The 22,273-nt window shown below is 39.7% G+C and overlaps 1 protein-coding gene and 1 pseudogene across 2 annotated transcripts in view; one reads left to right on the plus strand and one right to left on the minus strand.

The window, feature by feature from the left end:
- Nucleotides 1-22,273, minus strand: part of LOC147580166 (uncharacterized) — a 546,857-nt gene that overhangs the window by 419,759 nt on the left and 104,825 nt on the right. The gene's annotated exons all lie outside the window — the stretch shown is intronic.
- Nucleotides 14,010-14,823, plus strand: LOC112855625 (tropomyosin-like; annotated as a pseudogene).

A 22,273-nucleotide genomic window follows, 5' to 3' on the forward strand; every position in this document is an offset into this window, starting at 1 on the left:
TTGTTTATAGCCTGATGCCCAAATAAAAATTAGATCAATGAGAGACTTTTGCCTTTTTCATGCTCTTTTGATCATTGATACACCCCTAGTGCCTGGAATGCTGACTGGCATCTAGTAGGTGCTGAATAAATGTTTGTTGAATAAACTAATGAATAAATGCAAAAATCACTCTCTGCTCTTAATAGGCTCTTAACATAGAAAGCTTTGCACCTCCCTAAAGGAAAACTTTACCCACACTCTAACATCATTTAAATCTAAACAAATTCTCTAAAAGGTAATTAAGAATTTTTTCTTCCAGAGACAAATGAGACAATTTCCTACTGACTAAAGAACTCCCTCCTTGATCACTAGAGCTTATTAAGCATACTAAAGTGCACATAAGAGGAAGGGTGTGTGTGTGTGTGTGTGTGTGTGTGTGTGTGTGTGTGTGTGCGCGCACGCAAGCAAAAAAAAAGGGGGCTAAAGAGTCATGTGTTTTGGAGAGAGATTAATATCTGTCAGACCTAAAGACTGGTACAGGTATGATTGGCAGACAGCAAATCATTCAGTTACTGAAAACCAGAATAAAAGTGTTGCCAAAACTGGAATGTGAAATAAAAAAATCTTCAGAAAGAACAGAAGCCATATCTAAGCTTGTTCTTCTGAGCCTTTAGATCTGAGTATGATTCTCATTTCAAAAATCAGTTCCAGGGGCACCTGGATGGCTCAGTCAGTTAAGTGTCTGACTCTTAGTTTCGGCTTAGGTAATGATCTGACATTACCTAAGTGAGCTCATGTTGGGCTGTGTGCTGAAGGCATGGAACCTGCTTGCAATTCTCTCTCTCTCCTTCTCTTTCTGCCCCTCCTCACTCATGTTCATGCTTTCTCTCTCTCTCAAAATAAATACATCAATTAATTTTAAAAAATAAAAATAAGTATCAGTTCCACAATATTTTATAATATTAATTTCAGAAATTCAGAAATAAAATCATAAAAGACTCTTAAATACAAACAAAACACTGGGGGGTTGGTGGAGAGGTTTTGCGTAGGGGGGATGGGCTCAACTGGTGATGGGCATTAAGGAGGGTACTTGTTGGCATGAGCACTGGGTGCTACATATCAGTGATGAATCAATAAATTCTATCCCTGAAATTATTATTACACTATATGTTAACTAACTTTAACTTAAATAAAATTTTTAAAAAATAAGTTAGAGGAAAACAAACAGAAGTTCTGCAGAAACCTCAGGCATCTTTATGATCCAAATTTAGTGAGAGCGTGTTCATTAGAGCTAGTACCTAGAAAAAAATATAAACATTATTTTTAACTAATATTGAATCAAAGTTTACAAGGCATTTTAATAGGTATTATTTCCGTAATATAGTATATGAACTATAATTCTATATTTCACCCTCTCCCCCAATCTTTACTACCCACTTTATCTGTATTCCCCCCCAACCATGAGTTTTATCTGTATTTATTTAAATCATATATGGCACAAGGTAAAAAGATCTAGCTAGCTAAGCATAGTGGGTGTGTATGCATAAAGTTTCATTACCCATGTTTGGCAGGTAAGGAAACTGAAACTCAGAGAGTTTAAATGAATATGTCCAAGGCTACACACCTCACTAAATTAAAGAGCTGAGATGCATACAGGGATGATCTGACCCAAGCTCTGTTTACCAAACCACACATCTTTTCTATGATATGCCATCCAAGTTAATGCAATGCTTTGCCCAAGATAATAAACTAGTATAAAATATCACCTCATATTGTACTAGGCTCTCCCTCCAGCTGCAGTATGAACCTTTCAAGTTTTCAGATGTAAACATGGGACGACCAGTCGGATTGGCCTCTCTGCACTCACGCCTGTGATGAGTCCAATGCCTGGCCAGTGGTGTTCATCTTGGCTGACAGCAAAGCCACGCGAGTGCACACAAACCCACAGAATTCCTCAATCTGTCTTCCTAGTGCTCGGCTCATTCTCTAGTCCTCACCCAAGGTCCATTAACATGCACATTAGGCTACTGTCCAAAGGAATTTGTTGGTCATCAATTTATGAACTGGGACTTTCTCTTATCCTAGTGGAGTGCCTGGCATATAGAGGATGTTTATTAAGAGCAGTTGAATTGCTCAAAATGAGGGATCCATGGAATGGAACATGTACGTTTATATTATACTCAGTATTTTTGGTATTGTAGTCATAACATTCCTAGCAAGATTTGATCTATAATGACATCATGAAACAGACTTTAAAATCTAGGGGTGCCTGGGTGTCTCAGTCAGTTGAACAGACAACTTTTAATTTCAACTTAGTTCATGATCTCATGGTTGGTGGGATGGAGCCCCACATCCGGCTCTGCACCAGCATCATGGGAGTCTGCTTGGGATTCTCTCTCTCATGCCCTCTCTGCCTCTCCCCCACTCATGCTTGCTCTGTGTCTCTATCTCTGCCCCCGCCCCTCAAAATAAATAAACAAACATTTTATTTAATTCCAGATGTATCAGGATATTTCCCACCCCAGCCACTCAAGCCAAGTAAGGGAAGCTTCAGGGAAACCTCTCAGAAGGCTTAATGTGCAACCCCTGAAGTTTGGAGGACACAGAACCTGGAGGCTGATTAGTCTGGAAACAATCCAAATCTGTGAAGCTTGCAGGAACTGCTGCCTTTTATGGCCAAGGACAAGAGAGGGCCAGGGTGGAAGCAGCCTGTACTGTCAGAGTTTATGGGACAGACAAGCCAAGTGTGTCCTTTGAGCCACAACGGATGCCAAGGAAAGTAGGAGGACTAGAGTTGGCATCAAAGGGCCATGCCCAAGTGGTCACCATCCAGGGTCAGGGGACTCCAACAGAAAGAACCAGAGCCAGAGCCAGCCAGAGGCTACATCTTTGCCAGAGAACAATGCTAGAATAGGGGTCTCTAAAGAACCAAAAAAAATTATCCCAACTGCCACTCAGAGGGCTACAAAGTCATATGACCACTGTACTAATTAAGAAAGACTCTGAGTCATCCTTCTCCTCCTCTTCCTCACCTCACCCTAACCTTGAGAAATTTGTAGAACAAGGTAGAATACAGAAAGCAAAGACAGACTCCATCCCCCTTTCCCCACTGCAGATTTCTGAGCCTGAGTCAGGCTGGGAGTTACAGGGTGAAGACAGGGGAGGATCTTTAAATTGAATAAGAGATTGAATGCTTGGGGCACCTGGGTGGCTCAGTCGGTTAAGGATCCAACTGTTGATTTTGGTTCAGGTCATGATCTCACCATTCGTGAAATCAACCCCTCATCAGGTTCTCTGCTGTCAGCTCTGTGCTTGGGATTCTCTCTCTCCCTCTCTCTCTGCCCCTCCCGCCCTTGCTCATGTGTGAGTGCACACACACTATCTCTCTCTCTCTCTCTCTCTCTAATATAAAATAAACATTTAAAAAAATCAATCTTATAAAAAGAGAGAGAGAGAGAGAAAGATTCAATGCTTGACATTCCAGATACTAGGCTTCCAAGTTGAGTACTTTTTCTGAGCATTGTGCTACTTACTCATGGTGACCTGCTGTTTTCATATATACTATTATATAGTATATATGCTAGACCACACAGTGTAGAGCTTAGGATCTCTGACTAAGGAGGCAAAGAGATGTAACCTTGGGCAAGTTACTTAACCTCTTTAAGCCTCAGTTTCTTCACAAGCAGAAAGAGAATACACAGCACTACTTGGTCAGAGAGTTGTGGAAATGTGGTAGTACACATGAAGCAGTAACTGATTCGTGCATTTAACCAATCTTTTTGAATACCTACTATATTCATTCCCTCAAGCTGTCAAAACAAACTACCAAAAACTGGGCGGCACAGAACAGAAACTTAACGTCTCGTGGTTCTGGAAGCCAGAAGTCTGAAATCAAGGTGTCAGCAGGGCCCTGCTCCCTGTGAAGGTGTTAGAGAAGGATCTTTCCCAGTCCTCTCTCCTAGCTTCTCTCAGTAACTTGGCTTGGGGCAACAGAACTTCAGTCCCTGTGTGTATGTCTATGTCCAACTTCTCCCTTTTGTAAGGGCACTGATCATACTGAATTAGGGGCCTTCTCCAGTATGACCTCATCTTAACTAATTACATCTGCAACAATCCTATTTCCAAATAAGCTCACAATCTGAGACAATGGGGATTAAAACGTAAACATATGAATGTTTAAAGTACATAATTCAACACATAGTGTCTATTTCGCACCAGACACTTGCACCAGACACTTCTAGGCACTGGAAGTCCAACAGTGAATAAACTGTACTTAGAGTATTTGTATTCTCATTGGGAAAGTCACACATTACATATACAAATAAACAAGGCAATTCCAGATAGACCTAAAGCTCTGGAGAAAGTAAAATAATAGATTAGAGCAGTGGTCCTTAAACATTTTGGTCTTAAGACCCTTTTCCTCTTGGGCTCAAAAACCTTTCATGCATATGGATTATACATTTGTCAGTATTTACCATTAGGAAATTTATTTTATCCGTTGTTCCAAGTTGGAAACTTGGTGGCATATGTTTAGTATTTCGTGTGGAAACACCAAGTTTAATATTAAAAAACTAAATAAATTAATGAGTAGGAAAATGTAAACTTTCAGGGTCAATATTTATAACTCAAAAACATGACTTTTATATCATCATGGCATCTGGGTTCAAGTGATCACTCAAAAATCATGCCTCACCTCACCTAGCCAAATACCTAAGCAGTGTGTACCTACCGGTAGTTAATTAATTGCTACTCACCTCTAAATTTGTCGTTCTCAGCCTAACTGTACCTTAGAAACACTTGGGGAGCTTAAAAATTTTGATAATGAAAAGCCACCCCAAACCATTTAAGTCAGAATGTTTGGACATGGGTTCTGCTGGCTATCAGTGTGAATTCCTTACTTCACCACAGATAATTAAGTAAGCTACAGTATCTGTGAAGAACTGAAATCAAACAGGCACAAATGCTATACAGGTGATTATAGGCCAGAATTCAGAACCACTGCTCTATTCTGGATGAATATGAACTCTAACAGGCATGGATTAGTAAAATCACCCTCTCTCAATATTCTAAGAGTCCTCAACCTGACCTTGTTCTGTTCCATGCAATCATTTTGATCTAACATGAAGAGGAACTAGAATATAAACATTGTATTAATTCCACCTGTATATAGACAGTCAAATGATTTCAATGCTGGAAGAAAAAAGTTCAAGTTCAGCTCTCGCTGACTTGGAAGATGCCCAACAATCTGTCCTGCAAAAAGGATGAAATGTCAAATGACGCTGTTTCCTACAAAACCGATTTAGAGCATGGCCTCAAAAGTTAATATATTCAGAACTTTTCTCTGTCCTTAGAAGGTCAAATATTCACAACAGTCATAAAATCTACACGGCCCTGTACCCCCGGATATCTGAGGTTGCAAGAACAAATTATAAAATTAAAGAAAAAGAAATCACTTATTGAAGGAAAGTTACAGTTTAAGAACAAGTAAGACTTTATGAAGATACAACTAAACAGAGAAACATGTCATTGATACCACCTAAATAGTTGCACCATGCTTTACAACTTATAAAATTCTTTTGCATCTGTCAATTGATGTGAACCTTGCAACATTTGTATTTGGTAACAATTACTCATATTTCCTTCCATTTTCCAGGAAAGGACACAGCGATTACAAGAGGTTAAGTAACAGAGCCAATGTTAGTGGCCCCGATAATACGTAAACTCAGGTCTTAGTCAGGAAATCTTGAGGCCTTTCAACAGCCTTTCCCTATATGTGGGAATGTGTCAGCATTTCTTGAACAGGTTTTTGTTAGATACTACCAACGATAAAAACTTCCTTCCCAGACCAAATAAACGCAAAATCTGTTTTTAAACTTTATCAATACATTACTCCACTTGTAAGTCAGAAAGAGTGAATTAATTCAGTAAAATAGTATTTTTCACCAAAGATTATTGGGCATTTTCTATTCTTTATTTTCACTAACAATATTTTAAAATCAACAGTTGCACAGTTGAACCAGTTTGGGGGAGATTCCTAGAATGCAAGATAGAATTTTTTAAAACTATTTTTCTCAGTATTGTCTCTAAAGTAAGTCGAATAAACTGTAACTATGAAAAAATCTTGCCCAACAGACATGAATGCAATTATCCCTAGGAGTCAATTCTAAGTCAAATGAAGAGACACATGGTCAAATTAAGAAAGAACTCTTTAGTATTCCACCTAAAAATCTGATCTGACAAAGAATGTAATAATGGTAACCCATATAAAAGGCAGTGCTTTGAGTAATAGAGTCAATGCCCCATTTTAAACATTTTAGGGAGGGTGCCAAAACATAAGAGACTTCTAAAAACTGAGAACAAACTGAGGGTTTATGGGGGGTGGGAGGGAGGGGTGGGGGGGTGATGGGTATTAAGGAGGGCACCTGTTGGGATGAGCACTGGGTGTTGTATGGAAACCAACTTGACAATAAAGTTCATAATAAAAACAAACAAACAAACATTTTAAACAACATCTGTGGCTCTTTGTAATCTATAATAATAAAATGATTCTCTTTGGTTTGTGCTCCTGTGTTGAGGCTAAGGGAGAAATAGCCCTCAGAATACCAAAATGGCAGAGGAACCCTCTCCTTTCATATAATTCCCCAAAATAGCAGTCAATTTTTACAGAATCAAACAGCCAAATGAAGAATGGACCAAATAAAAGACCAAGGGCAAAAGAAAAGCAGATGCTTTGGCAAGAAGGCAGCCTATAAATGTTGGTTTCCCAGGATTTTGATAGCAAGAGTGTTTATCGTATTGAAAGCAGAGTCTAATTGAATAAAAGAGTTTTTAAAATAGTGGGCCATTAATTAGGCGGCATGGGGTAAAGCACAGATTCCATAATGTACGAGGCTTCTGGGAGCCAGAGGCAGCACTCATTGATTCTGTCAGGATGCCAGAGGAACGAGAAAGCTGAATGTTTTGCCTCTTCTGGAAACCTACCTGATACATTTGGAAGTGGCTTCCCCATGCATTGCCTCTGTTCAAATCATCCCATAATTACTCTGGCACTGTAAGCTGCGAACTTGGCGGGCTCTGAGAGATATCAGATGTTTTTCTCATGCTTGCTGAACCTCTCTTAGACAAATTTTGCATTGTTTTTTGTGTCAGTTTTATCGTGGAACATCGTGTTGCCATCTGGGAAGGAAAACAACATGGTAGAGGAGCAGCTGGTGAATGGCAATGGACAAATAAACATTGGCAGGCAACCGCCATTAGGTGAGATAAGAGGGAGGGGCAGCCGCCAACACCGATGATCTCTCACCACTGGAACATCTTTCACTGTCCCCTTCTCCCTTATCTTCATTCAAATTCATGGCAATTTTTCACTCAGAGGCTTAAGCTCTCCAAGCGTCAGGTGTTGGGCTTTCTCTTCTGTGTCCAGGAGGAACAAGAGAGATCTATAAAATATCCAACCAATTTAATTTCTCTGCCTGGACAGGACAATGGGCTTCCTGAAGCAAGGGAAAAGCCTCTGATACCTTAACAGAAAGACTCCCCTGAAGACTGAGAGGGTACCAAAACTCTTACCAAGCTTTTCATGCAGTATAGTGGCCTTTATTTGGGCCACACCCAACATCATCAATATTTGTGGCTTTCAAACCCTTAAATATTTTAAGGGCCATATTTATGGCAAAACAATATAAATAATACTAACATGCCTTTGGGAGCAGGGCAGCAAGGGAAAATAAGTTACACTTGATTGACAGTTATACACCATGCTTTCTTGTTTCCAAGATATAATTTTTCCATTGTAACATTTCTAAAATTGAGATCCACAGAATAGATGTCTAAAAAAATATCTGACAACCTCTAGGCAGCAGAATAAGTTATGAAGTGCCAATAGTCATTATTGCCTGCACATCTGCAAAATGGTAAACATTTGAAGGTGAACATTCATCTAACCACTTCAGTCATGTTATTTTTATTGCTGGAACCAATTTTATTGAATTTTTAACTCAAATTTGGATTCCAACCTTTGGTTTAAAATATCTTCAAAAGATTACACACACACACACACACACACACCCGTAATATAGCATTAATTTTTCCAATTGTGTTCAATTTACAGAAATTTGTTTCACACAGGCAACATGATCAGAGGCAACAGAAGCTTCTGGAACCAGTCAGAATTGTTTAAATTAGTAGAAATTGGAAGAATGAATCCATGTATCATGGAGACTAACCTTCAGCTAGAACATCTATCTGACAAAATCTTCCAGCTGACCTTCAATACACAATTCAATTAAGGATAAAATTATATATATTCAATACATATTATATTTGATATATAATTCAATTAAGGAAAAGTTATATATATAAAGTATAATTTATATATATTATATCATTGTTCTCTTTAGTGGATTATATATTGCATATATGTGATATATTATGTATTGATTATATATCATATGTTTATATGTAATATTTCATATGTATGAATTGAACCAAAAAGGAAATGAAAATGCAAAGTTCTGGAAATCTCAACAAGATTACACTCTAAGTCCTAAAAATGATGCAGTTAAAAGCAAGAAGAACAGTGTACCAGTATGTCATTTATAAAAGCCAGTGACTAAGAACATTTGAATGCTGAAGTGTAAAAGGCTTAAACACAAATTTTGATTGTGGTAGTTATGAAAATGGCATAAAATTATACTGACCATTTATTATAAAAAATCATATATAAAAACTGTATACAGTTAATATAGTGTTTCCTCCACCATATACATACAATTGATGGTGATGTTAAAGGAAATATGCTAATGTTAAGAATTACTGAGAATCATCAAATTTATCTCTTTGTTTAGAAAATAAGGTCCTAAGATCCCACAGGTTACTTGTGACAGAACTCAAACTAGAAATTATGAGCTAACCAGAGAGGCTTCAAAAGAGGGACAATATGATGGCACAAAATGAAAAGCCTTGACCTACAAGATACACCAAATTAGGGCCAGCCAGTAACTCTCTGAAAATAACATTAAAATAAGCTCTCGGGGGGGGGGGGGGGGGGGGGACGACTCTGCTACCAAATCAATCCTCACTTAAATGACAATGGTTAAACATGACCAAGAAGACTGCTGGGAAAATCTAAGAGAAACCAATTCACAAAGAAAACTTACTAAAAATCTATTTAAATTCCTTTCAATATCATTCATGAGAAAGGCCAGAAACTCTCAATGTTTCAGTAATTTACATATGGCCACACTCTTTTGTTAATGTGTTATTCATTCTTCTGACACCTGTTAAATTGTTATCACCCTGTTTTGAGCTCCAATGAGATTGAGTTAATTTCATCACATTGTTAATTCAAAAATTTGAGACCATAATGCATTAGTCCATAACCCTTAATCTAAGAATGCAAAAAGATTTTTTGCCTATAGACCACTTTTATTCAACATATATGAGAAATTTTGCAGAAGGAAACTACTTTTTTTTAAGAAACGTTTTTTTTTAACGTCTATTTATTTTTGAGAGAAAGAGACAGAGACAGAGCACAAGTGGGGGAGGGGCAGAGAGACAGAATCCAAAGCAGGCTCCAGGCTCTGAGCTGTCAGCACTCGAACTCACAGAACGTGAGAGCATGACCTGAGCCAAAATAGGATGCTTAACCCACTGAGCCACCCAGGTGTCCCAGGAAACTATTTTCTAAAGCAAACCCATCATTGTCAAAAAGAAGCTTCAAGCACTTCCTCCTTACTTCTTGAGCATCTACTACATACAGAACACTAGATGGACTCTACTGTGATACCAGGAAAGGTCATTCTTAGCCCTGTTTTACCAAGCCAATGGAGAAATTGAAACCTAGAAGTGGTAAATAACTTGCCCAAATTTAAGCAGCTCAAAAACCCAGAGAACTATCTCTAAGGCCTATGACCTTAACTGCTACACTGTGATAGAAGGTGTTTAATAATTAAGTACCAAATTAGTAACATATAAGTGACTGTGACTTTGAAGTCAGCTTGAGTATTCAGGTAAGCCTCTTGGAAGAGCTAGAAAATAAATAGGGCCCTTGAAGGATAAAAAAGATTGACAAAAGGTAGATTTTTGTCAAAAAATCAGCAAATAAATAAAACTGAGGGGCAACTATTGGACTACAAGAAAGGGAAACTCAGACAGGAATAGTTGGAATTTTGTAGAAGGCCTACAGGAGATGAAACTGGATTTAGAATTACATTCTGGCCAAGGTAGTACAAATCAATTTGTAAATGTTGATGTCCTGTTGGAAGGCTTCCAGGGAGACAGAGCAGAATGGAGAGGAAGTAGTCCCCCTTGATGAGTAAGTCAGTGCCTTCCTGAGAGGGTAATAGCCTCACAGCTCAGGGGGGGCTCAGATGACGGAATGCAAGAAGGCGACATAACTAATATGATCACTGAATGATAAATTAGAGCATATAATTACATGGATATTTTTTACCCCAAAAGACAGGATCTGGTCACTTAATAGGATCAATGAAGAAAGAAGCATATCCCTGGCTACTGAGAAGCAACCAGAGCCAGTGTATCTTTGCTTTGTTGAGAGTGAAATGGTTTTGACGTAGCTACAAGTTCATCTTCTGACCCCCCAGAATGTCCCTGTTAACAACAGAATTTCATAGGAATTGAGTAAAATATAATCATAACTACCTTGAATTCCAAAAATGCAACAATGGAGATTTATAAGATAAAGCTCAGGCTTGGAAGAGTCCAGATTTAAGATGTCCAGGGTAAGAAAATCCTGTCATGTCAACATTAGCAAAAGGGGCACATTGAGTTTGAAAAATAAAGCAATATATTCTATCATGAGTAGCAATTTTTGAAAAAGAGCCTAATACTGCATGCTTACCAACAGTCAGGCCTGGGATAACAGAAGGAGATATGGTGGAGGGTGGGGTGGTGGGCTATTTCCTTCCACAAAGTGGGCATAAGTGGGAACCCTAAAAGTTATAGAATCTGTTTAAACATGGAAGGCAATTTATTCTGACCTCTAAATGGACCACAAGGGGCAATGTCAAGTGCCTTAAGTCCTCAGAGTGGGAGCCTAAATTTTGAGAATGCAAATGCAAGGAACTAAGAACTACTGGACCTGACAGTGGACCCTTTAAAAAGGGAATAATATTTTATTTATATTAAAATTCCCAAGCACAATGCCCAGCAAATATTAAGAGTTTAATAAACATTTGGGGTGCCTGGGTGGCTCAGGCGGATGGGCATCCAACCTCAGCTCAAGTCATGATCTCAGTTTGGTTCCTGGGTTCAAGCTCCATGTTGAGCTATGCGCTTACATCGTGGAGCCTGCTTCGGATCCTCTGTCTCCTTTTCTCTCTGCCCTTCCCCTACGCATGCATGCTCTCTCTCTCAAAAACAAACATATTGGGGCGCCTGGGTGGCACAGTCAGTTGAGCGTCCGACTTCAGCCAGGTCACGATCTCGTGGTCCGTGAGTTCGAGCGCCGCGTCAGGCTCTGGGCTGATGGCTCAGAGCCTGGAGCCTGTTTCCAATTCTGTGTCTCCCTCTCTCTCTGCCCCTCCCCCATTCATGCTCTGTCTCTCTCTGTCCCAAAAATAAATAAACGTTGAAAAAAAAAAAATTTAAAAACAAACATATTTTTTTAAGTTTAATAAACATTTGATGGCTAAAGAGAAGCAAAATACCCCTTCTAAGATTCCCTTCTGAACTGCAGTAGAGACAGAATAAGCCTTACAACAGGATAAAAAGGACATCACTTAAGTGATGTTATCAGGAGGGCAGGGGGCCCCTTTGTTCCCTGAATGTTTCCAGTAGCCCTCATGACAGGCTTATGTAACTGTTGGCTGTCATTTCTCAGTGTTAGGTACCACCCTCTCTCCCTGGTAAATAGTCCTGGAAGCAACAAGCTCATTTAGTGCTAACGTGTAACCGGTTTCACTCTCTCAAGCATGAGTGGCATCAATAGCCTAACTTGGAGATGTCAAAAACAAGTCAGAAAAAAAAAAAAAAAAAAAGAATGTTCTAAAAAGCAACTGCCTACATAATAAATTGCCTTGAGCTCCAAATAGAGAAGACCACATCTTCTCTAGTGCCTGGTAATACACAGACACTACCATGTTTTAAAGCAGTAGCAACGTTTGGCTTCCATGGCCCTGTGACCCTGCTTTCTTACTCTCCCTCCCTTTCTTTTTTTTTTTTTTTTTTTTAATTTTTTTTTTTCAACGTTTGTTTTTTATTTTTGGGACAGAGAGAGACAGAGCATGAACGGGGGAGGGGCAGAGAGAGAGGGAGACACAGAATCGGAAACAGGCTCCAGGCTCCGAGCCATCAGCCCAGAGCCTGACGCGGGGCTCGAACTCATGCACCGCGAGATCGTGACCTGGCTGAAGTGGGACGCTTAACCGACTGCGCCACCCAGGCGCCCCTCTCCCTCCCTTTCAATACTCCTTAACCTCAGCTCCAGGAGAGCCCACATGCACAGGCAGCCTCTTCTGGGTAAAAACAGGCTCTACTGTGGTAGGTAAAACTCTTGACTCCAGGTCTTCCTATCCCCTGTCATTCAAGCTACCTGCCATTTATTTGCCCCACCAAATATCAAAGCCTATTACATAGCTACAGTAACTAAAATACTATAGCGCTGGCATAAGAATACACAGAAAAGGGGCACCTGGCTGGCTTTGTCATGAAACCTGCAACTCTTGATCTCTTGGGGTTTTAAGTTCAAGCCCCAAATTAGGTTTAGAGATTACTTAAAAATAAAATCTTTAAAAAACAGACATTAAAAAGTCAATAAGAGGCTTAGAAATAGAAAGCAGTGTTCACTAAAATTTATGTTGTGAAGGTGATAACTCAAATCAGTTTCAGTGATAAATATTACTAAAATGTTTAGTAATTTATTTGACTTTTAACTCTATATAGTTCTAGTTTACTTAAAAGATACATACAAAAATATAAACCATAAAAAATTGAAGAAAATAAAAAGTAATTTTATTGATCCTGTGGCTTTTTAAGTCTTAAAGTTAGTCAAGAAATTACAGAAAAACTTAAATGTGACAACGTAATATTTTGTCTTTTTATCAGAAAACATCTTTAGCAAAATTAAAACTATAATAGACATCTAAATTTTTTTGTAGCAGAACTTTAATTTTCCTTTGGGCTAATAATATGCTCCCTCTTGGCTTATGTAAGTCTGTCCCTATCCCTCCAAAAGTGGGTGATCAAGGTAAATATGGCCATTCCCACATTCTATGTTCCTGGGCAGAATGACTGTTTCAGGAAGGGACACACAGCCATGTCCACCAGTGAGACTCATTCGAGTACCACAGTGACTGGAAAAGGGAACCTTCCTTCACTGAGTGACTAAGAAAGCTGGATCTCTGCATGGCCATTTTGTCACCAAGAAGAAAGCTATGCCTGAATTATGTCAATCGAGAGGAAATGCAAGCTGAGAGATGGACAGATTCCGAGTCTGGATGATGCTATTAAGCCCCTGAACTCACCACTACCTAAAGGCAGTTCTCTGGAGCCATCAATGAGCCAGTAAATTCCCATTTTTTTGTTAAGCTGGTTTGAAGCTTTCTGTCTCATATAACCAAAAAACATTAAAGAGAAGTAGCTGTAGGGGCACCTGGATGGCTCAGTCAGCAGAGCATGCAGCTCTTGATCTGGGGGTTGTGGGTTTGAGTCACGTGTTGGGTGTAGAAACTACTTAAAAATAAAATCTTTATTTTTTTAATGTTTTTTTTTGGGGGGGCGGATGGAGAGAGAGAGAGAGAGAGAGAGATACAGAGTATGAGCAGGGGAGAAGCAGAGAGAGGGAGACACAGAATCCAAAGCAGGCTCCAGGCCCTGAGCTGCCAGCACAGACCCCGACACGGGGCTCGAACCCACAAACCGTGAGATCATGACCTGAGCCAACGTCAGACGTTCAACCGACTGAGCCACCCAGGTGCCCCAAAAATAAAATCTAAGAAAGAGAGATAGAGATGTGGCTGCCGAGTACAGGAGGCAGGAAGCCGAGTGCTGGCAGCAGCTGGGTGGGCATCATGGCCAGGACCACTACTATCAAGGCAGTGAAGATGCTGGTTCTGCAGCAGCAGGCCAGTGGTGCAGAGGAAAGGGCCGAGCCCCTGGAGCGGGAAATGAAGGGGAAAGGTGAGTCTGGGAGCAAGCTGAGGCTGAGGTGGTCTCCTAAAACCGCAGGATCCAGCTGGTTGAGGAAGAGATGGACCCTGCCCAGGAGCACCTGGCCACTGCCCTGCAAAAGCTGGAGGAAGCCCAGAAACCTACTACTGAGAACAAGACAGGTATGAAGGCTATTGAAAATGGAGCCTTAAAAGATGAAGCAAAGATGGAACTCCAGAAAACCCAATTCGGACAAGCAGAGCACATTGCGGAAGAGGCAGATCGGATGTATGAAGGAGTGGCCCGGAAGCTGGTGGTCACTGAGGGAGGACCTGGAATCCACAGAGGGGTGAAATGAACTGGCAGAGTTCAGAGCTGCTGGAAGATAGAGGAGGACATCAGACCTGATGGAGCAGAACCTGGTGTCTGAGAGCTGCTGCAGAAAAGTACTCTCAGGATGGAGACAAATATGAAGAAGAGATAAAGAATCTTACTGATAAACTTAAGCAGGCAAAGACCTGTACTGAGTGTGCCAAACTAGCGAAGACAAGTGATGATTTACAAGATACGCCAATATGCACCACAGAGGAACACCTCTGTACACAAAGGATGCTGGACCAGCTTCTGCCTGACCTAAATGATAGCTGCCCTGCAGCTGCCTCTCCTTCTGACCCCAGCTCCAGCCTGAGGCCAGCATGCCCGAAGCTGGCCTTGAAACTGAGGGCTGATCTCTAACTGGATAACTGCTTTCTCCTTTTGCTGCATCTCCCATCCCAACTCCTGTGTCTTTTTCACCAGTATCTGCCCCTCCCTAGAGATTCCAGTTGGGCTTGAGTCTGAGCATCTCTGGGAACAACATTTAAGGGAATGTGAGCACAATGCAAAGAGTCATTAAAAGTGTGTTACTCATGCGCACTCCCTCTTTCTTAAAAAAAAAAGTTTTTTTTTTAAATCACTTTTGGGGCATCTGGGTGGCTCGGTCAGTTAAGCATCCAACTCTTGGTTTCAGCTCAGGTCATGATCTCATGGTTTGTGGGTTCAAGTCCCACATCAGACTCTGCAATGCAGAGTGTGCTAGGGATTCTCTCTCTCCCTCTCTCTCTCTCTTTCTCCCTCCCTCCCCCTCTCCCTCTCCCCCTTCTGATGCTCTCTCTCTCTCAAAATAAATAAACTTAAAAAAAATCATGTTGTGATGTACACATTTTGTAATTACCTTTTTTGTTGATGATGTGGCAACCATTTGTAAAACATTCCAAATACAGTAAACCCTGGTTTGCGAGCATAATTCATTCCACAAACATGCTTGTAATCCAAAACACTTGTATATCAAAGTGAACTTCCCCATAAGAAATAATGGAAGCTCAGATGATTCATTTCACAACCCAAAAATATTCATATAAAAATGACTACAATACTGTAATATAATAGAAAATAATAAAGAAAATATAAAATATAAAGAAAAATAATCAAACTAACCTGAACTTACATTTGAAAACCTTAGTGGCTGGTGTGAGGGAGATGAGAAAGGAGGCTTATTGTAGAAGATGACTTTCCCTATCACTAATGGAATCACTGCTATCTATTGGCTCAGTGGAATCTTTTTCTGCATGGGGGCCACTGTATATGCTCGTACAGATGTTGACTACAGTAAACTAGTAATAAACTCTTGTCATATGCTGTATTTAAAGTAACTGGCAATAAGGGGCGCCTGGGTGGCTCAGTCGGTTGAGCGGCTGACTTCGGATCAGGTCATGATCTCACGGTCCGTGGGTTCGAGCCCCGGCGTCGGGCTCTGTGCTGACAGCTCGGAGCCTGGAGCCTGTTTCAGATTCTGTGTCTCCCTCTCTCTGACCCTCCCCTGTTCATGCTCTGTCTCTCTCTGTCTCAAAAAATAAATAAACGTTAAAAAAAACTTTTTTTTTAAATAAAGTAACTGGCAATAAGGCAACAGAGGAAAGGGTCTATATCTGCAGGCAGCCTGACCTAGAATGAAGCACAGCATTCCTAAGCTTACTCTTGTATGGAAAGACAAAGGACTGTCCATAGGTGTTTTGAAGTGACAAAAAATACACTAGTGCCAGTTGTGAACACCTTCCAACATTCTGAAAAAACACTGATTTATGCCAAACATCACAGCCTGAGTCAGAGCATCCAAGCATAGGAGATGATCACCCACAATCCCACAATGAGAGAAAAGAGAGAGAAAGGGACAGATAACCAATGGCTCAGTGGTGATCATGTGACATTCAGCATCACATACTACTCATATTCCAAGACATCACTCATTTATCAAGTAAAATTTATTACAAATGTTTGCTTATCTTGTGGAACACTCACAGAACAAGTTACTCGCAACCCAAGGCTTTACTATAACTTTTCCACAGTTCTGAAGCAGCAGTCTAACCTCTTTCTCACCTTTGGTAAGTAATTTTTCAGCTTAATGCATATTGCCATCTCCACAGAGAAGGAAAAGCCAATAATACAACTGTTTTGTTTCTGAAAATTGACAAGGGTCTTTTTGAAATAAAGAATCAGCCCCTCCTCATCCCCCACAAAAAAGAGAATTAAAACTCAAAATAGAGGGGGGGAAGTATACTTATACACTGCATAAGAGTGGTAATTTTCTGAATATATAAATTACTTACATAAACTGGTATTTTACCTCATAAAAAAATGAACATTAAATGGATAAAATGGCTAATAAATATGAAAATTTTTAAATATGCCACATGAATAATCAAAGAAAACTGAAGCATATTTTAGATAACTATTTTTCACCTAAATATTTACCCAAAATTGTGATAATCATTCAACACAGAAGAGAAGATAAGTACTCTCAAGCCCTGCTTGTGGGAATATAATTCTGCACAGATACTTTTGTTGGTTGAAAACCTCAGGAGTTTCCCGGATAAAATGTGAAACTGGCCCTCATACAGAGAGAGCAAGGAGAGAGTGAAGAAAGAAGTAAACCATTCCAGATTGGCAGGTGACGGTTTAAAAGCAACAGAACTTACATACAAGGCTTGTCTTGGGCATCCCCAACATGAGTAGATGTCTGTGCCCAACCACCAGAACCTTAAAGTTTATACAAAGGCCTTTAACTGAGTTCAGTCATGTATACCATATCCAGATGGTCTGAAGAATACACTGTTCTCTCAAGGCTGTGAAAATGGCTCCCACTGTGGGAATGATGGGTAGAACAGACATTGCAAGGGCAGGGGAGGGAATGAGAAGCCTCCAGTTGCCTGGGTCCAGCTCTCAGATCAACTGGCAGTCACATTCTCCGATGACCTCCTTCAACAACTTATTAAAGAACTATTGGATTTTATACACACACACACACATTTAAAGCCTCCAACACTTTGTTACAATAATTCCACATTTAAGCATCTTTCCTAAGGAATAATCTGAAGTAAAGATAAAATATTATATATAAAAAACTTCAAAAATGATGTCTTTAAAAATGACATTTATAAAGAGTTTTAAAAGCATAGTTAAAATAGGGGTGCCTGGGTGGCTCAGTCAATTAAGCATCCAACTTCAGCTCGGGTCCTGATCTCATAGTTCGAGCCCTACATGGGGCCCTATGCTGTCAGCACAAAGCCTGCTTTGCATCCTCCGTTCCCCCTCTCTCTTTGTCTCTCTCCCGTTTGTGCACATTCTGTTTCACTCTCTCTCAAATTAAACATTTAGAAAAATAAATGAAAGCATAGTATAATATTTTCACTATATCATTAAGTCAAAAGGCAGTAAACAAACACATTTTCTCAGAAGTAGAGTGACTCTTGTAGGCATAGAATGTCACAGACTCAAAGGCTACTCTAATTGGAAAGGATTTCAGAGGTGATGTAACTCAACATTTCCCCTAACAGAGGTATCACATCCTGTGATCTCTAACAAAGAGTCCTTCCTTCTTTCCTTGAAAACCTGCAGTGAGAGTGGGTGGGGCAGGCATAGAGCTCACTCATACTTGAGGGGCCTCAGAGCTCCAGGTGATGCAGAGTTCCTCATTATAGTGACTCAGCATGTGATGTTGAATTTACTATGCTGACTCCTCTCTTGGTAATTAGCTTTACTTGTAAAAACAGAGATGATGATATCCACCTCTCGGACAAGTGAAAGAGATCCCATGTACAAGGCACCAAGCATAAGTGCAAACAGCCGACACTTAATTTATGTTAATTCTCTAGTCTCTTCTCCTGAGGACTGGGCACATTGCCTAGAATACAACAAAAATTCAAAATTATTTGTTTAATGAATGAGTTTTTTTTCAAAGAGCTGCGAATCCATCTATGCAAACAATAATTCACTCCTATTTCCCAACCATATCTTTGAGAATGCAATGAGAGAACGTGAGATGCTCTGTGGAATTTAGAATACATAATATTTTGGCTTTACTTAGAATTACTAGTCTAATAAAAGGGAAACGAGATCTGATTGGTCCAGTTATTGTTATGGAATCCATGTTGCTTTCAATGATCACTCTCCCTTGATAACTGCTCATATGTACTTAACTAGTCTAGTCAAAAATGATGCTTACAATGACATCAAAATTAGTAGGCTATAGTTTTCAAAATCCTTTACCTTTCTTTTTTTTTTCTCCATTAGATTTTTTTTTTTTTTTTGGCATTTTCACTGTAAACTCTTGAACTGTCAAGAAAAAAAGTGAAACAACAACAAAACAACAAGAGCAGAAAAAAACCAGGTGCTCTTAGTGATGACTAAAAGGTAATCAGAAATCATATTCGTTGGTTGTGACATCCTGGAGTATAATGTATCAGGGCCTGAAGACCTGAATTCAAAGCACATCAGTGTTCTCTGTTCCCCCAAGTCCCTTGAAATTTGATTCTATTTTCATATACTAAGTTCTCCTCTTTCCAGGAGGGAGATCAGGTATTCAGAGCCAACAGGAACAGAATGTGACTTTTGTTTTCTCTCTTAACTGTTACTATTACATCAGGTGCCTTTGAAAGGAGTCTCATCCTTCTGGACTCCGTGTAGGAGATCTGGCAAGCCTCTCTGGTCTAGCAAATTTCCCCAAATGGTTCATACTGGTTTCTGCCCATTCACCTTTGGTTATCAGAGTCTGACTTTATTCTTTTAAGATAGGAAGAGCAATAATGATTTTATCTAATATTCTCCCCCTTTTCCTTTTCCTTTGATTGAAGCAGGATGTCAAGTGAGAATTTTCCAGGTTTCCCAGAACTACATCTGATATCGAGGTCAAGACTAAAATATGCTAAGATTCCCATATTCTAATACACAGAATATCCCTACAGGGTTAACTAACAGACCTCAGTTTAGAACAAGCCTTACTACCAAGTATTACCACCTCTCCCTGTGTAATGTAAAAAGAGAACTTAGAAAGTAGTGAGAAAAGTAGCCTCCTAAGGAGACACTATTCCATGAGGGAGAAGGAGAGTAAATTATCTTGTTACTTAAATTCAAGGGAAGTGGGTTCAAAAGTGATCCATGTTAATAATAGGAAGTGTCTACTTTTCCAAACAAGACATCCAAATGGCTAACAGACACATGAAAAGGTGCTCAAAATCACTGATCATCAGGGAAATACAAATCAAAACCACAATGTGAGACACCACCTCACACCTGTCACAATTAACAACTCAGACAACAATAGATGTTGGAGAGGATGCAGAGAAAGAGGAACTCCTTTGCTTTCCTGGTGGGAATGCAAACTGGTGTAGCCACTCTGGAAAACAGTATGAAGGTTCCTCAAAAAACTAAAAATAGAACTACTCTACAACCCAGCAATTACACTAGTAGGTATTTATCCAAAGGATACAAAATGTTAATTCAAAGGGGTACATGCTCCTCAATGTTCATAGCAGCGCTATCAACCATAGCCAAAGTATGGAAAAGCCCAAATGTCCATCGACTGATGGATAAAGAAGAGGTGGTACACATACACAATAGAATATTACTCGGTGATCAAAAAGAATGAAATCTCGCCATTTGCAACAACGTGGATGGAACTAGAGTGTATTATGCTAAGTGAAATAAGTCAGCCAGAGAAAGACAAATATCATATGACTTCACTCATACGTGTAATTTAAGAAACAAAACAGATGAACATAGGGAAAGAGAAGCAAAAATATACAAAAAACAGAGAAGGAGACAAACCATAAAAGACTCTTAAATACAGAGAACAAACTGAGGGTTGCTGGAGGGGTGTTGGGTGGGGGGATGGGCTAAATGGGTGATGGATATTAAGGAAGGCACTTGTCATGAGCACTGGATGTTACATGTAAATGATCAATCACTGGGTTCTACTACTGAAACCATTACTAAACTATATGGTAACTAACTTGGATTTAAATAATAAACAAACAAACAAACAGGAGGTGTCTACATGAAGGGAAGTTGGGCAGTTTATTTTCCAGACAGCAATCTGTTTGGCCAGCACACCTGGGCTACCTGAATCATGGAAAGAGAGCTGGAAAGTATGCTGGGAGAAGAGGCAGCCATGAAGCTACCTGCCCCATTTTTGACAGGTCATAGATGGATGACTTTCCAAAGGGTCAAGAGACAGGAAAAAAGTTGCTAAATACTAGCTGTCTTTCTAGACTTCATCAAGAAAGCTGACCACCAGGAAAGGGAGACCTTGATTTTGGGTGGACAACTTTAAGAAGCACTAAGGGAGTGGAAAATTAAAGCCAGATTTTTCACATCCAAAACTATGCATTAGGTAGGGAAGGACTTTGGAAACTCTTCAAAGAACCTACATATGAGAGGATCAGTACCTACATGCCTGCCCACAAAAGGTAATAAATGATTACCCTGAGCCAAACACATGAAGACAACTAACCAGTCAGAGAACTCAACTTCACCACAGGCAGTTTAACAGGGAAGTGTTTACCCTTGTCCTTTTCCTTCCACCTTGCCTTCCACCTGGCCAGAAGATAGAGTAGGGAGAAGTCATTCTGTGTAGAATGAAGAGGGAAACACAGCTTTGAATCCAATTGAAAATTAAATTTTTGAGGGTTTCCTGGGTGGTTCAGTGGGTTAAGCGTCCAACTCTTGCATTCAGCTCAGGACATGATCTTGTGGTTTGTGGGATTGAGCTCCGGGTCAGGCTCTGCGCTAAGGACACAGAGCCTGCTTAGGATTCTCTCTCCCTCTCTCTCTACCCCTCTCCTGCTCACACATGCTCTCTTTTTCTCAAAATAAATAAATATTTTTTAAAAAATAAAATTAAAATTTTGAAACAATGTAAGACTATTATAATAATTAAAAGTAGCCGAAACCTTCTGCAACCTAGCCAACATATTATTAAGGTATCTGCTGTTGACTACCTACAATGAAGTACTATAATATATAATTATATCATAATACAGAGAAGAAGAGTAGTAATTAGAAGCTTATACCCAAATAAAAAAAAGTATACAAGAAATATAGTTACATTTTCTCATGCTTTCATCTTCTTTTAGAATAAGGACAGCCACATTTTCATTATTTGATGTTGTCTCATTTTCCCTCTCTTGTCTGGATTATATTGTGGTTGTACACTCAGGATATTTATGCCTTTTGGTATGCCTTACAGAAGCACAATAAAAATTACTTGAAAAAGTAATCTGAAGTCAGAGTCCTCAAATGGTCTATAGTCTATCCTTGCAATTCAAAAATTCAGATATGGCAGTGTGCTTCTGTATAGACTATCCAGGATGATTGCAGGGCCTTCACCAACAAGCAGTGATTGATGGACTAGAGATGTGGTTACAGAACCACTCAGAGAGAGGGCCCAGGAACTTTTCAACAGTGTGAAATATAGAGGGAATTTGGCCCAAAGGGAGATTCAAGATGCCTAGTTCAGTAGAGGGTCACGGGGTGATTTTACAGGTCACCATGGACAACATCATTTGTAATATCTCCCAAACCATTCCCATAATAACATGCACCAAATTCCACTAGAAGGGGCAATATAGGAACTCACAGGTTTGAGGAGAAGAATTATTGAATTAAAATAAATTAGGAAATCAACAGGCACACTACAAAAATAAAAACTCAAAATCAGATTATCTTGAAAAAAAAAAAAGCCATAGCTGGTGCAAATAGAGTTCTACATTTCACCAGAGTAACACTACCAACCTATCAGGTGATACTCATTTCATGAGCTGTGCCATCATAAGGCAACAACAAATCCTACAGCCTGTATGAAAGTCAGCCC

Source organism: Puma concolor, chromosome B3 (assembly GCF_028749965.1).
Source record: "Puma concolor isolate L17-30 chromosome B3, mPumCon1.1.hap2, whole genome shotgun sequence".
NCBI lineage: Eukaryota > Metazoa > Chordata > Mammalia > Carnivora > Felidae > Puma > Puma concolor.